Raw genomic sequence first — 13,381 nt, 5'->3', positions numbered from 1 at the left:
TAAATCTGAGGTATAAACTATACCAGATTATCTGGTGATGAATCGCCCATTCACATCGCCTATATGTTGTTTGTTATTTGGATTTTAGGAGCATTAGCACCTAAGGCCATATTGCTCCGGGATATGCGGTGGTCATTCCCTGACCTTTCCGCATCCTCCGTATTTGGTGGTGACGGGTTCGAACCCCGGTCTAATCAAGAAGCATGTGCTACGCACTATTGCTCCTTCCCACCTGGCTACGGAGGCGCCGGCCACATCGCCTATAGAAACCATTAGTTAACTGAGACATAAATTAATAGTAAAAATGGAAAATGATACAGGAAAGCATGCTTATATAGCATGCTTTCCTGTATCATATTAGCGAAATAAAAAAAAAAAAAAAAAAAATTCACACATCTGTACCCTCCAAGAATTTGTCTAGTTCTCACTTGAATTTATTCAACCCATCCACTTCCACTACAACAGATGAAAGCTTGTTACAACAATCAATCACCCGCTGCCTGAAGGCAAACTTCCGCACATCTATCCTGCAACCATCCTTCCTCAACTTGAATTTATTCCCCCTCATGTGCCCTCTCAGCAAGTGGCAGCACCAATAGCATTCAGCTTACTCAATCCATTCAAGGCTGTAAACACCTCAACCAGATCTGGTGCCTGGTCTTGAGACGCTGAAATTTACAGAACTGAAGCCTTTCTAGGTAAGAACATCCGTTTGTTCTCTTCACCAATATGGTTGCCCTTCTCTGCACCTGTTCCAGCAGTTGTCCATCCTTCCAAAAGTGACACCTCCAGGATTGTATGCAGTGCTCAAGATGCGGCCTAACTATGGCCTTATTCAAAAGGATAATCACCTCCTTATCCTTGCTAGCAAAGTTTCTGCATATCATTGACAAAGCACCATGAACTGTCCTGGCAGCATGTCTGCACTGTACAATTACCCCAGGTCTATCTCATTATCCACTACCCCGAGTGTAGTACCCCACAGTTGATAAGTTATTCCGAGGTTACTTCTACCCATGTACGGTGACTTGCATCTTTCAATGTTAAATTTGAACTGTAATTTATCAGCCCATCGACCCAATTTTCCTAGATCTTGTTTAAGTAACTCACCCTGATGACTGTCGTTAACCACCCTGCCAAACTTTATATCATCTGCAAACGTAGACATTAAGCCTGGTATAACTTCATCAATATCACTGATAAATATTGAAAACAACAATTGACCCAGCACTGAACCCTGGAGAACTGCACTATTAATATTAGTCCACGAAGAGCCGTGCCCACTGATAACCACTCTCTGACTTCTTCCACCTAACCATCCCTTTATCCACAGCAGTAACTTGCCCTTAATGCCTAGTTGCACCAATTTGTACAGAATTTACTGTGCAACAGTAACAAAAGCCTTCCTGATACCCAAGTACGAGGAGTGATCATTTAATTCGCGGAGTGGTGCAAGATCTTATCTTAATTGTCATCAGCTGAATCTTCTGTGGATTTCTCCTTCTAGAAATACTCTCCGGGTTAACTTTACACACCTTCACCAGTCTGCGCGGTAGCACAGTGGTATCGTCACCGTCCTTCCCTCACCGCGTGGAAAAGGCCCGGGTTCGAATCTAGTCGATGACGCTAGGAACTTTAGTGGGCTTTTTCGTCCAGCAAACAGGCAAATCGACCATTTTTTTTATCTTATTTATTAACACACAACTGTATATACATTCTCAAGATATCTTAATCAATTTATATACAATATTAATCAATTTATATACAATATTTATATACAAATTTAAATACATGCTCTTATAAATACAGTACTGTAGTCTTTCTGTACATTAATTGTGTGTGTCCTGATATGAAGGGTGGCTCCTAGACACAAGCCCATCTCCACCTTTCACTCCTGAGAAAGCTCAGAACGTCTGCAAAACAGGCCTGAAAAAAAAAAAAAAAAAAAAAAAAGAGCATTATGTCAGGCCATTTCGCCACCAGGGATTAACTAACACCTGGATCCACCATTCTCTATGTGTGCTGTAATGCACAAATCCTGCACCTACCGGAAGTAGTGCTATACTGGTAGGTGCCAGCAATCCCGGCCCCAAGGCTGCCCAAACTTGGAGGCCAGCGAAAAAAAAAAAATAATAAAAAATAAAAATAAAAATAAAAAAATTTCCAACTAAGAACAATGTACACTTGTTGAACAAAAGCAACATTATACGATTATTTACATGTAAATAGCAAATACATACACTTAGAATGACATTAACTTAACACTTAGAAACATTACATTAACATTATCTCCACTTTAGAGTCCATCCACAAATGCAAGCCTGCAATTGGGTGTCCAGGAGCAGAAGATCATCTCGCTGTAGACAAGAAACATCCTATAAAGATGACATTACACGAAGTGTTCTGTCGTCAAATGTGCAGCACTTCCCTTAATTGGTATCCTGCAATAGATTTCTTAGCTCCTGTCTTCTTTTAAAAACTTTGGCCGAGAATTCCTGAAGCAAAGCAAAGATGTCCCACCTCTGAACCAAGAGAGGTAAATTATTCTCCGTGAGGTTTGGCAACCTATTTAGTAATTCCTGCCTGTCTGAAGTATACAGTCCGCATTCAAGGATGACATGTCTCCAAGATTCCACCTCACCGCACGAACAGTAGGGGTCAGGTTCTAATCCTCTTTCAAATAGTTTGGCCCTTAAGCCATGTCCAGTGATTAAGTAACTCGTGGTCATGGTGGGAGCAAACCAAGACGACACCCTCCTGTCCATTGAAAAGCTTACGGCTGGAATGAAGCCTCTTGTAATGGTTCCATACTCACTCAAATCCCAACGTTGCTGCCAGCAATTCACAAGCTCGCCCCAAATTCTACGTTTTTCCTCCTTTATGTTGTTATTTGGATTAGAGGTGATATTCAATATTTGTAACGCCCTTCCCTTCTTTAAGTTATATACAATACCTCGGAAAATAATGTGTAAATCCAAGGGGATGGTACCTGCAATAACCTGTAAGGCATTTGTCGACACTGTCCTTGGAGCGCGTATAACTGTAAGCAACATTGTACGTTGCAGGGACAGAAGCTTGGCTTTAGTTGTAACCTTGGTAGCAGCCGCAAACCAAATACCAGCACCATAATCTACAATGGGAAGAAATATCGTCTTGTAGTACAATACCAGAGTTTTTTTGGATAAACCCCATTCCTTGCGGGAAATTCTAACAACTGCAGCTACGAACTTTTTGATTTTTTCATTGATTTTAGTGACATGTACATGAAACCTGAGACGATCATCTAAAGTTAAACCCAAATACTTGGTGTTCTGTACATATGGAATTTGAGTACCATATAGGGTTACCTTTGGCGGCCTTCCATAATCGAAGTGGTGTTTAAACACCATGAAATTGGTCTTGGTGACAGAAATCTTTAGTTTATTCAAACCCGCCCATGCCACTAAATTATTCAAAACTGACTGAATTTTTTGTTCGAGAATTTGTCTTGATCCTCCCTGCACCGCCACCACCAAGTCATCTGCATATGCAACTTTGATGAACGCATCGCTATCCTTCGTGAGCCACTGGTCTAGCACTGCATTCCAAAAGAGAGGTCCCAAGACTGAACCCTGAGGGCATCCTCTTGAAACGGTAGTCGTGTATGATAAATGCTTTGCACATACTCTAATTTGTCGATCCTTAAAGTAAGATCTGAGGACTCTGAACAGGTAGTCATCACACTTTGCCAGTTGCAGTGACCTGAGAGCACTCTCCCACCAAAGGGAATCGAAAGCGCCCTCAAAGTCAATAAAAACAGCAAGAACATATTTGCTGTTTGCCTCCTGAATGTAAGTCAGCAGGGTTGAGATTGCGTCCTCAGTGGAACGTCCTTTTTTGAATCCAAACTGGCAATCAGAGGAGAGTTTATGTTCTGTAAATAATTTAAAAATCCTTGGGGCAATCATCCTTTCAAATAATTTGCCAAGATTTGCCAATAAAGAGATTGGCCTGTATGCTCTGGGGTTTGTTTTTGGCTTTCCCGGTTTATGCAAGATTTTTAAGAGCGCAAGCTTCCATTCGAGAGGGAAAAGCCCTTCTAGCAGGCATTTATTAAATAAGTTTAATAAAATCTCAGGGAATAATTCATAAAATTTTTCAATTACTTGATTCTCAATGAGGTCAATGCCAGGACATTTTTTATGGTTCAATTTAGCTACTGCAGCACCTAGCTCAAGCATATTAAAAATGGCAGTTTCGGTTGTCCCCTTATATTCACGATTAATGCGTCTAATTTCCGCTTGATCAGGGCTGTCCATAAACGGCAAATCTTCCGGAAATAGGCTACTCACTGTCCCTTCGACTGTAGATTCCCAGTCCGAAGTTTCTTGATTCTCTCTAATTATCGTGTTGTAAATTTCACCACACAAAAGTTTATTTCTTGAAAGCTTATAAATTATACCCCAAGGGTCAGCATTTCCTGTTTCCTTCACCAGACGTTGTCAACAATTTTGCCTGCTATCAGCAATTGCTTTATGGTACCTCTTCCTCAAGTCTCTGTAATCATTTTTCAAAGCCTGAGTGTCTGCGTCCGATAGATGCCTATTCCTTTGGTATGCTTTTCGTGCTTGTTGAGTTTGTTGTCTCAATTCAGCTAGTGCCGAAGACCACCATGGGACAGAAGTTCTTCCTGTCTGTTTTCTTTTCGTCGAGTAGGCCATCGCTTGATATAAATGATATTGAACCAGAAAAACATATTCTTTTGCTGTTAAGGTGTTAATGATGTATTTATCGACCAGAGAACACATGCAATATACAGACAAAATAAATATGGGTAGATGTAATCATTTACAGGGGACCCTAATATCACAATTTTTTTTTTCGCCACCTCGTACGAGTGCATTAAATGCTTCTTGCAAACCATTTTTCGAAAGACTGCTAAGTGCTTCCGTTTTGGTTCTGCGGGCATCGTTGTGTCGGACACGAAACGCTTGCCTTTCAGAGCTTTCTTCAGATGTGGAAACAGGAAGAAATCACACGGGTTAAGTCGGGTGAATAAGGGGGGAGGGGGTGGCAGAACCTCGGTACCTATGGCAGTGATCACTGCCTGCACAATATTAGCCATATGAGAGCCTGACATTGTCTTGATGAAAAAATCACTTCACACCATAAAGTTCGGTCACACCGGAATATGGCCGTCCTACCAAGACTCTCATTACCATATGCTCCATTCATCTCTTTTAACTATTTCCAATGCATTTAAGCCCCGTCTGACAGAATAACGAATCACATATCGCTGTTCAATCTGTAGGTCCGACATGATACTTGCTTCAAATTGATCGTCAGTGATACGCGACAAAAAAAAAAAATAATGATAATAATAAAAAAAACTCTCTTCACGCAACAATAGCTCAACAAGCACTGGCATGCACACAGAGTCTGCTCAGTAGCGAACAGGGAGAGCGCCAGTAGCGACAGTTATGGAAAATTCGCGCGGTACACAAAATCTTGTACAGTCCGCGAATAAAGGATCACCCCTCGTATTCATGTCATGTCAAAATTATATCTTGCTTCCAGTTCTTTGGTCACTGCATCATAGTAACTGATCAGATCGGTTAGATAAAATCGATGCTGTGATTTCAATATAATTACATGCCTATCCAAATAGTTCTGCATCACTTCTTTTACCAGTGATTCCATTATTTTCCCTGGAACAGACGTTAACCTAGGAGGTCTAATGTCGCCTTTTGATTCCCCTTTATGAATTGGGGATATATTCGTACTTCTCTTCTCCAGTCCATAGGAATCTCCCCTAAATCGAAAGGCGCCTCCGTAGCCAGGTGGGAAGGAGCAGCAGTGCGTAGCACACGCTTCTTGATTAGACCGGGGTTTGAGCCCATCACCACCAAAAACGGAGGATGCGGAAAGGTCAAGGGAATGACCACCGCATATTCCCGGAGCAATATGGCCTTAGTTGCTAATGCTCCTAAAAACCAAACAACAACAACAACAACAACCTAAATCGAAGGATGCTCTCATAATTATGGCTAAGGGTTTGCTTACCTCTTTTGCTACCTCTATTAATATAACTGGATAGATTCCATCCGCCCAAGTGCCTTTTTATGTCCATCCTCAATCATCTTTCATATGATGATAATTCCCATCCAAAATCCATGTTTTGGACAGTGATTCAGCTTTTCATATTTTTTCAGTTCTAATGTTCAATGATGTAAACATTTTGTTCTCTTTTTGTTTTACCACCGAATGTTGTTGTTGTTGTGAGGTTTTAGGAGCATCATCGACTAAGGCCATGCTGCGTGTACACTGTCTGTAAATTGCGTATGTTCTGAGGTCGATTTTCTATTTGCTGGACGAAAAACCAGAGTTTTCGGGAGAAAAAAACATGCTACGCTCGCCTGGGACCGATTAACTCAGCCACGTTGTGAAAAAGGCTCATTAAAATTCCTAACGTCATCGACTCGAACTCACGTCTTTTCCATGCGGTGTGGGGAGGACGGCAATTATACCAAATGTGCTACCCACGAGGGCACCACCGAGTGGAAAAGATCTGAGTTTGAATCCCGTAAATGGCACGAGGAATTTTTATCGGTCTTTTTCACAACGTGGCTGAGTTAGTCCGTCTCAGGCGAAGATAACACGGTTTTTGGAAAAAAATTTCTGTTCGAAAAATTCAGTCTGACTGATATATTTACAGGTCTAGCTTTGTGACACAGCATTGTTCTGAACAGTAGACGTTCAGAATAACGGCATCTTCGGGGATTCAAGGTGCCGTTATCTAGAAAGTTTTATTTTTAATGTATTTAATGCAGATATAATTAAGAAATAGAGAGAGATTAAGAATGCAATTTTATTAACTGCACATAAGAAACATAAACGTGTTGACGATCCAATGTTATATTCTGCCATTAATACATTTCTATTCTATTTTTTGTATTATATCGATATTAGACTCCGCGTGTAGCACAGTGGTATCGTCACCATCCTCCCCATTTTCACTCCGTCCGTGCCGACCGGGCTAGCCAGGTGGGTAAAGCGCCTGCCTGGCAACCCAAGGTCGCGGGTTCGAATCCCGCCTCGGGCGCTGAGTTGGTGGGTCTCACGCGTAGACAGCAAGGGTATTTTCCCCCTTCGTCTAGCAAAGCAGGCAAATCGAGCAGAGAACACACGCAATTTACAGACACATTACACATGGGTATATGAATTAACTTTCCCGATGACCCTAATGTAATAGTGTGGATTATATAAAGTTTTTCACTAAGCTTTAATGTTGTTCTTCGTTTCTTTTTCGTATGAGGTTTATTAACTTTAGGAGCCATAGTGAGGGGTTTTTTATTTAAAATAAATGTAAAACAGCGGTATAATCCGTGATATCAGTACAGAATTCACTTTGAAAATGGCGAACGTACACAAATACAGCAATCACGTGACTTGCCGTTTTCTTTTTTCGCCACTGCAAAACATCTGCGCTGTATGTATGCATCCGACCTCAATGTACCAGTCTGCGCGAGTAGCACAGTGGTATCCTCACCGTTCTGCCCACACCAGGTGGAAAAGGCCCGGGTTCAAATCCCGTCGATGACGCGAGGAACTTTAATGGGCTTTTTTCACTCTGTAGCTGAGTTAGTCAGTCTCAGCCGCTGACAGCAAGGTTCCCCCCCCCCAGAAACTGGGTTTTTTTTTTTTGTCCAGCAAATCGACCAGAGAACAGACATAATACATATATGGGTATATATAAAAAATTATGGGTGGCCCTAATATAATAGTTTTAAGTTTGTGAATTTGAGCAAGTAACGCCTTCAGCTCGTGAAAAGCTTTCTCCCAACACAAATGCTATTTACAGTTCAAACAACTGCGACTTTTACGGTATATATCTCTTAAAGAGATAAATCTAAAGGAGAGAATACTCAGAGCCCATAACCAGGGGCTATAATTACCAGCGTAAAGCATAAATGAGGCCTTGTCTACAATAAGCCAAGTACATTGGTAGACCTGTCTACCATGTGATGTATAATGCTAAGTCCACAACTATTTCTCTTCTATCTCCAGAGAAAGATCAGGAACTACTCAGCTCTCATAATAAGAGTCACACGAAAAGATTGGGGGACTAAGGAAAAGGACCCTGTCTCTCTTTTACAAGGCTTTTTTCATCCCTGCCGTCTCTTACGCTGCAGGTATTTGGTACAACAAAGCAACCATGGCTTTCAACAAAAGGAAATTAGAATCAATACAGCGTAGCATCTTGCTCACCATCACATGAGCGTGCTGCACTGTCAGCTCTCATGCGCTGCAGGCCTTGGCGGGATCACTCCGCCTGGACCTGGAAATTGTCCGCTGCGACATGCTCTTTCAACTGTCCAGAGGTAAAAGTGTATCCTGCATCGGCTTCACTACCGATCCAGCTAACAGCAGCAACATAGAGAAAAAACGTCTTATCAACCATCTCCGGCAGTCCCGATGGGCAGAATCAACTAAAGGCGCCATAACCCGGAAATTTATCCCGGACGTTACCCAAGTCTACCCACACCAGCCGGCCTGGTTCTCACCGGGACTCTACACCACCTTCCTTCTAACGGGGCACGGTTCCTTTAATGCCAAACTTTCGACCTTCGGAATAAAAGAATCACCACTATGCCACTGCGGTGAAAATCAGACATGGACACATCTGATGCATGAACGTTCCCTCTTTGAGGATATAAGATGTCACTTTATAACAAAAATATGTTTCAACCCGAAGGATCGGGAACACCTTGTACTGGGGGAGGAGGAGTACTACAGAGCCCTCTCTCAATTTTCGCACGAACTGTTCAGCAGACTACGAACACTACCACAACTTCCCTAGACTCGACACTGGAACTCTGACAACAATGACTAGGACTTTACTGGATGAGATCCAGGTCCCATTAGTGACACCATCCTGACATCCTGATTATTGGACCAGCAGTGGACGAGATCCTATCCCAACACTGACCAACTATTGGACGGGATACTGTCGCGGACCTGACTAAGCCACAGCTTTGCTGCATACAGCCATGCTGGCGATCTGAGCCGGCTCTCTTGTTCGGCACTTTCTTCTCCCTCAGTCCGGCGGGGTGGAGGTGATGGCTTTTCTGTCTCCTCCCCTCCTCGCTGACCCCACTCTTCCCTCTGGTGGGGCATGGGCATGCCCCACTGATTCCAACTGGGGTCGTCTTTCCTATTGACCTCATTCTTCTGTCTTTATCCCCCCAATCTTCATTCTCCCTACCCAACTCTATCTGTATGCAAGCGAATGTCCCACACGCCAAAAATAACCGTATCTAAATTACGCTGTTCGCCCACCATTTTGGCTTTTCCAATTATAGCGCAATATCCCCATGCAATTTTTTTTTTTTTTTTTAGGTCCTAACCACTGAAATCTCAGGAAACTAGGTGGCAGGGCCTGCCAGAGTGAAAATTTAAACTAGTGGTTTCCTGGTCTGCCTCCATGGGGCGAAGTGCGGGCAACGTTGGGCCTCAGCTGGGGTCCAGCGGCTAAATGGCCAGAGGAACAACGGTACATAACATAACACATTAACATGATCCACACACTTTTAAATCTCTGGCCTTCCCAGTGAACTGGTATACTCACAATGAAAGCAACGCGGAGATGGGGGAAACCCCTGGTGCCGTTAGACACTTTACACTCTATTTCTGCCAAGTTTAGATATCTCGATATAGGCCTTGGCTTTTAATTTTCCATGTTTAATTTTCATTCACTTTCTCATTCAGTTGACTTTTTAATTTTATTATTTCCTTTTTTGTGTTATAATTTCAACAATGCACTCTGTAAAACCCTAGCCTACGGCTGTGATGGATTATTACAATAAGGTTTATTTCTTCTTATTTATTTTTATTTATTTATTTATTTATTTTTGCAATAAAGATCATACATATTGTCATTTCAGATATTATCTCGATTTCTTTTTCAGGCATACTGTATATGCGATATACTCCAGTTACAGAATTTTCGAAGGGGCCGGCCCCAAAGACACTTTAAGAGGGAACCCCCACTACACAGAATTCATCAAATGACCAGAGGAAGCGAAAGCTAAAATCGGCATAGCTCTATAAGCGAAAATATTATAAGGGAGTCAGGAGTGCTAAAAAGGCAGTTTACTGTACTTTCATTCATTCTTTCTGTACAGCTGAACTCAGTAAAATGAGAAAGGAAAGTGATTAATAAAATAAAATAAAATGGTCAACAAGTGTCGTCTGTCTTCAACCCACACACGGTAATAAATTACCAGAGGTTCCTATATCTTTCGAATAGTGAGTTATAAAAAATAATAAAGACTATAAAATATTTAAGGGCAAAGGCCTCATGCTACGAGGTAGAATGACTAACATGTAGGTTAGTGCAAAAGCATCAAAAGCATTATAACCAAAACGATGCCAATTTAATTAATTAATTTAACTACTTTGGTAGGTGGCTGCGTTAAAATGATGCTTTTGCACTAACCTTCATGTTAAAAAACGATAAAATAAACCAGAAGATAATCCACTCGATGTCCTGTGAGTAACGAGTACTATATAAAGATATAAAAGAAAATCATCTCAGAAATTGCGTCATTAGTGTGACGTCATTTCTGAGGTGTTAGGTTTTATGACGATCTGTAAAAAGGAACAGAATTAAAAAAAAAAAAAATCAGTGGCGTCATTCATGAACAGCTATTATACGATTTTTTTTTTTTTTTTTTCGAGAGAACAGTTCTCTCTCTCTGTCTCTCCCCGAGAAAATTTAAAGTTACTGTTTCAGTGGTGGTCCGGAATTTTTTTAAAAGCGGGGAAGGGGGTAAAGCAGAGTTTCAGAGAATCATTAAGCTTTAATCAGCACGTAGAAGCAAAAAATTACACATTATTTCATCATGTGGGGGGGCTTTCGTCCCTACATGGGCTAGCTACAGAATTGTTTCATTTGTTATACAGATACAAAAAAGAATTGTATATGAATAGAATTTCGCTTAACGGAAAGATACTCTGAAACAGAAAGACCTTGGATATCACAGCTGTTAGCGTTTTTAATGCGAACTGTTTACTTATGTAGGTCAAGTACAGAATACAAGGCCATTTCGAGGGTGTTTACTGGGAGAGCGAGAGAGCACAGTGAAGTTTGGATTTTAACTCCTTAGTAGGAATTGCTCAAGTTGTCAAGTTTCGTATTTGGCGTTGGACTCGATAAAAAAGACAACACAAGGGAAAATGTGTCGGATAGCGAAATATGAACTCATAAATACATTGTTCCAGATAACGGATTTTTTTAATAGTTTATGCACATATTTAAACTTAGATAAGTAAACAAATAAATAAATTTTCTTTTCATACTACGGGACGACAACATGGTGGGAGAAGTTCACAAAATAAAAGGAATAAGAGAAACAGCATACATAGTATTCACATGAACTAGAATCACGGTCACTCAGAGCATGTGTACTGAAAGGCCGCCGTAGCAGAGTGGTCAGGTACAAGGGTGCATAAGTACACGCGCCTTGAGTGATCCGGATTCAAGCCCGTGACTGCTGAAAACGGTGCTGTTTCTTGTATTCTCTCTATCTTGTGAACTCCTCTGAGCATGAGGTCATCCCGGAGTATAAACAGAAAAAATATTATTCTGTACACTGGCACATGACCGATGGGCCGCATGTACATAAGTACATGCGGCCAATCGGTCATGGCGGCAGTTATCAAGAAAAACATTAGTTCACAAAATTCGATCAAAAATTTTGCGATAGTGAAAAATTTTGTGATAGCGAAAGAAGAAAATTCTGACGAAGTTCAAGATAAACCAAATGAGCAGCCGAGACGCTTCATCACCGTTGAGATGGAAATGGCATTTCGTGAAATTGCATCGGCAATGGTGAGGGTTGAGGAGATGGATCCTGACAGCGAACGATTGTTAAAAGTTAACAGAGGGGTGAATGATATGCTTGCTTGCTACAAAGAAATCTACGGTGAACAGCAAAAAGCCACCGTCCAGTCATCCATTAATATGTTCTTTCGTAAGGTTGAGCGGCCGACCCCTCCACAGCCCTCGACCTCCGCGGCGGCGTACTTATCAGCTGAAGACGTCGATTCTGGCAACGATGCTCGAGAGGTAAAACTTACTGACGTTATGCCTGTCTCCTCTCTTGTTTTATAATTTTGGAATTTTTTTTAAATTGCACGCTTTTGTAATTTTTCCTACGCATGAAAAAAAAAATGAATAAATACAATAAATAATTCTATTCACATGTTCGCCGAACATTTATTTTTTGATTCAATCAATTCAGCGAGCACAGTTGCGAGTGCTGCACAAGCATGGAGGAAATTCCGACTTACGTACAGTTCCGCGAAACGCAACCCTTACGTTAATCGAGGAGTGGCTGTATTAATATCTTTTTCTTTAAATAAAATCATATTACATTCGTTTCTGATGACGTTTTATAAAACCGTCATCATAAGTACACTGATGACGTTTTTACGCTAAACTGAGAACAACTTTTTCAGTGAATAAAAATCAACTGAATAGGCAAATTTTGAATTTAGAAATCGTAATATTTAGCATATTTTAACGTCAAATTCAAAAATATTAGCTCATATATGACAAAAACGGTCCAAACTATAAATAGTCTCCATCTAAAAGTAGGCGAGATAAACCCCAGTGCATTTTAATTGGAAAACCTTGCATATCTGTCTATACGAACATTTTCCCAAACGAATTGTTCACAATTAGCGAATACAGAGAAACATTTATCTATCTCTTGATGTAACCTTCTGCTAATGTACCATAAGAGAAAGAAGTTCTAAACCCTGACCAGAAATATTCCTTCACTTGAAAGCATTTTGGCTGCCGAACACTGACTTATACTACTGTGCGAGGTCTGTGCTCTGGTATCCGTAAAATTCACTGAAAGCAGTTCGCCTATTACAATTAAACAGCACTAACGGATCCAAAAAGTTTTTCGGTTGTGGCAGCGTGCGAAATAAAATGATAATACGATTGTAAACACTAACCAAAAAATACAGTATATAGAAATGTTTTTGTTACTTTTTTTACATCTCGTCCTCTTTTTAAGCAAATGACCGTTGCTTGCTCTCGTATAATTGACAATAGAAAATTAAGCTCGAAGTACAGTATTTGCTTCCTTTACTCGAGCACTGAGGGAGATGGCGGATGAAGTAGGGGCGATTATTAACCGTTTAATCATTCCCTCCTTTATCAGCAAATGCACACAGCTTCAAATAATGAAAACAGATACTTTATTGACTTCAAGAAATATAACTTCAGAACCATTTCTGAATCCATAAATCAAAACCTTAAAATATGGAGTTCAAAACGTTGCATAGCACATCATTTTTCGACAGAAAGGAATATTCTGTCTTTTGT

This window comes from Mastigoproctus giganteus, chromosome 1, assembly GCF_048544385.1.
Source record: "Mastigoproctus giganteus isolate SK-2022 chromosome 1, ASM4854438v1, whole genome shotgun sequence".
NCBI classification, from domain to species: Eukaryota; Metazoa; Arthropoda; class Arachnida; order Uropygi; family Thelyphonidae; genus Mastigoproctus; species Mastigoproctus giganteus.
The sequence above is the reverse complement of the archived record's forward strand: the minus strand, read 5'-3'. Positions refer to the sequence as shown.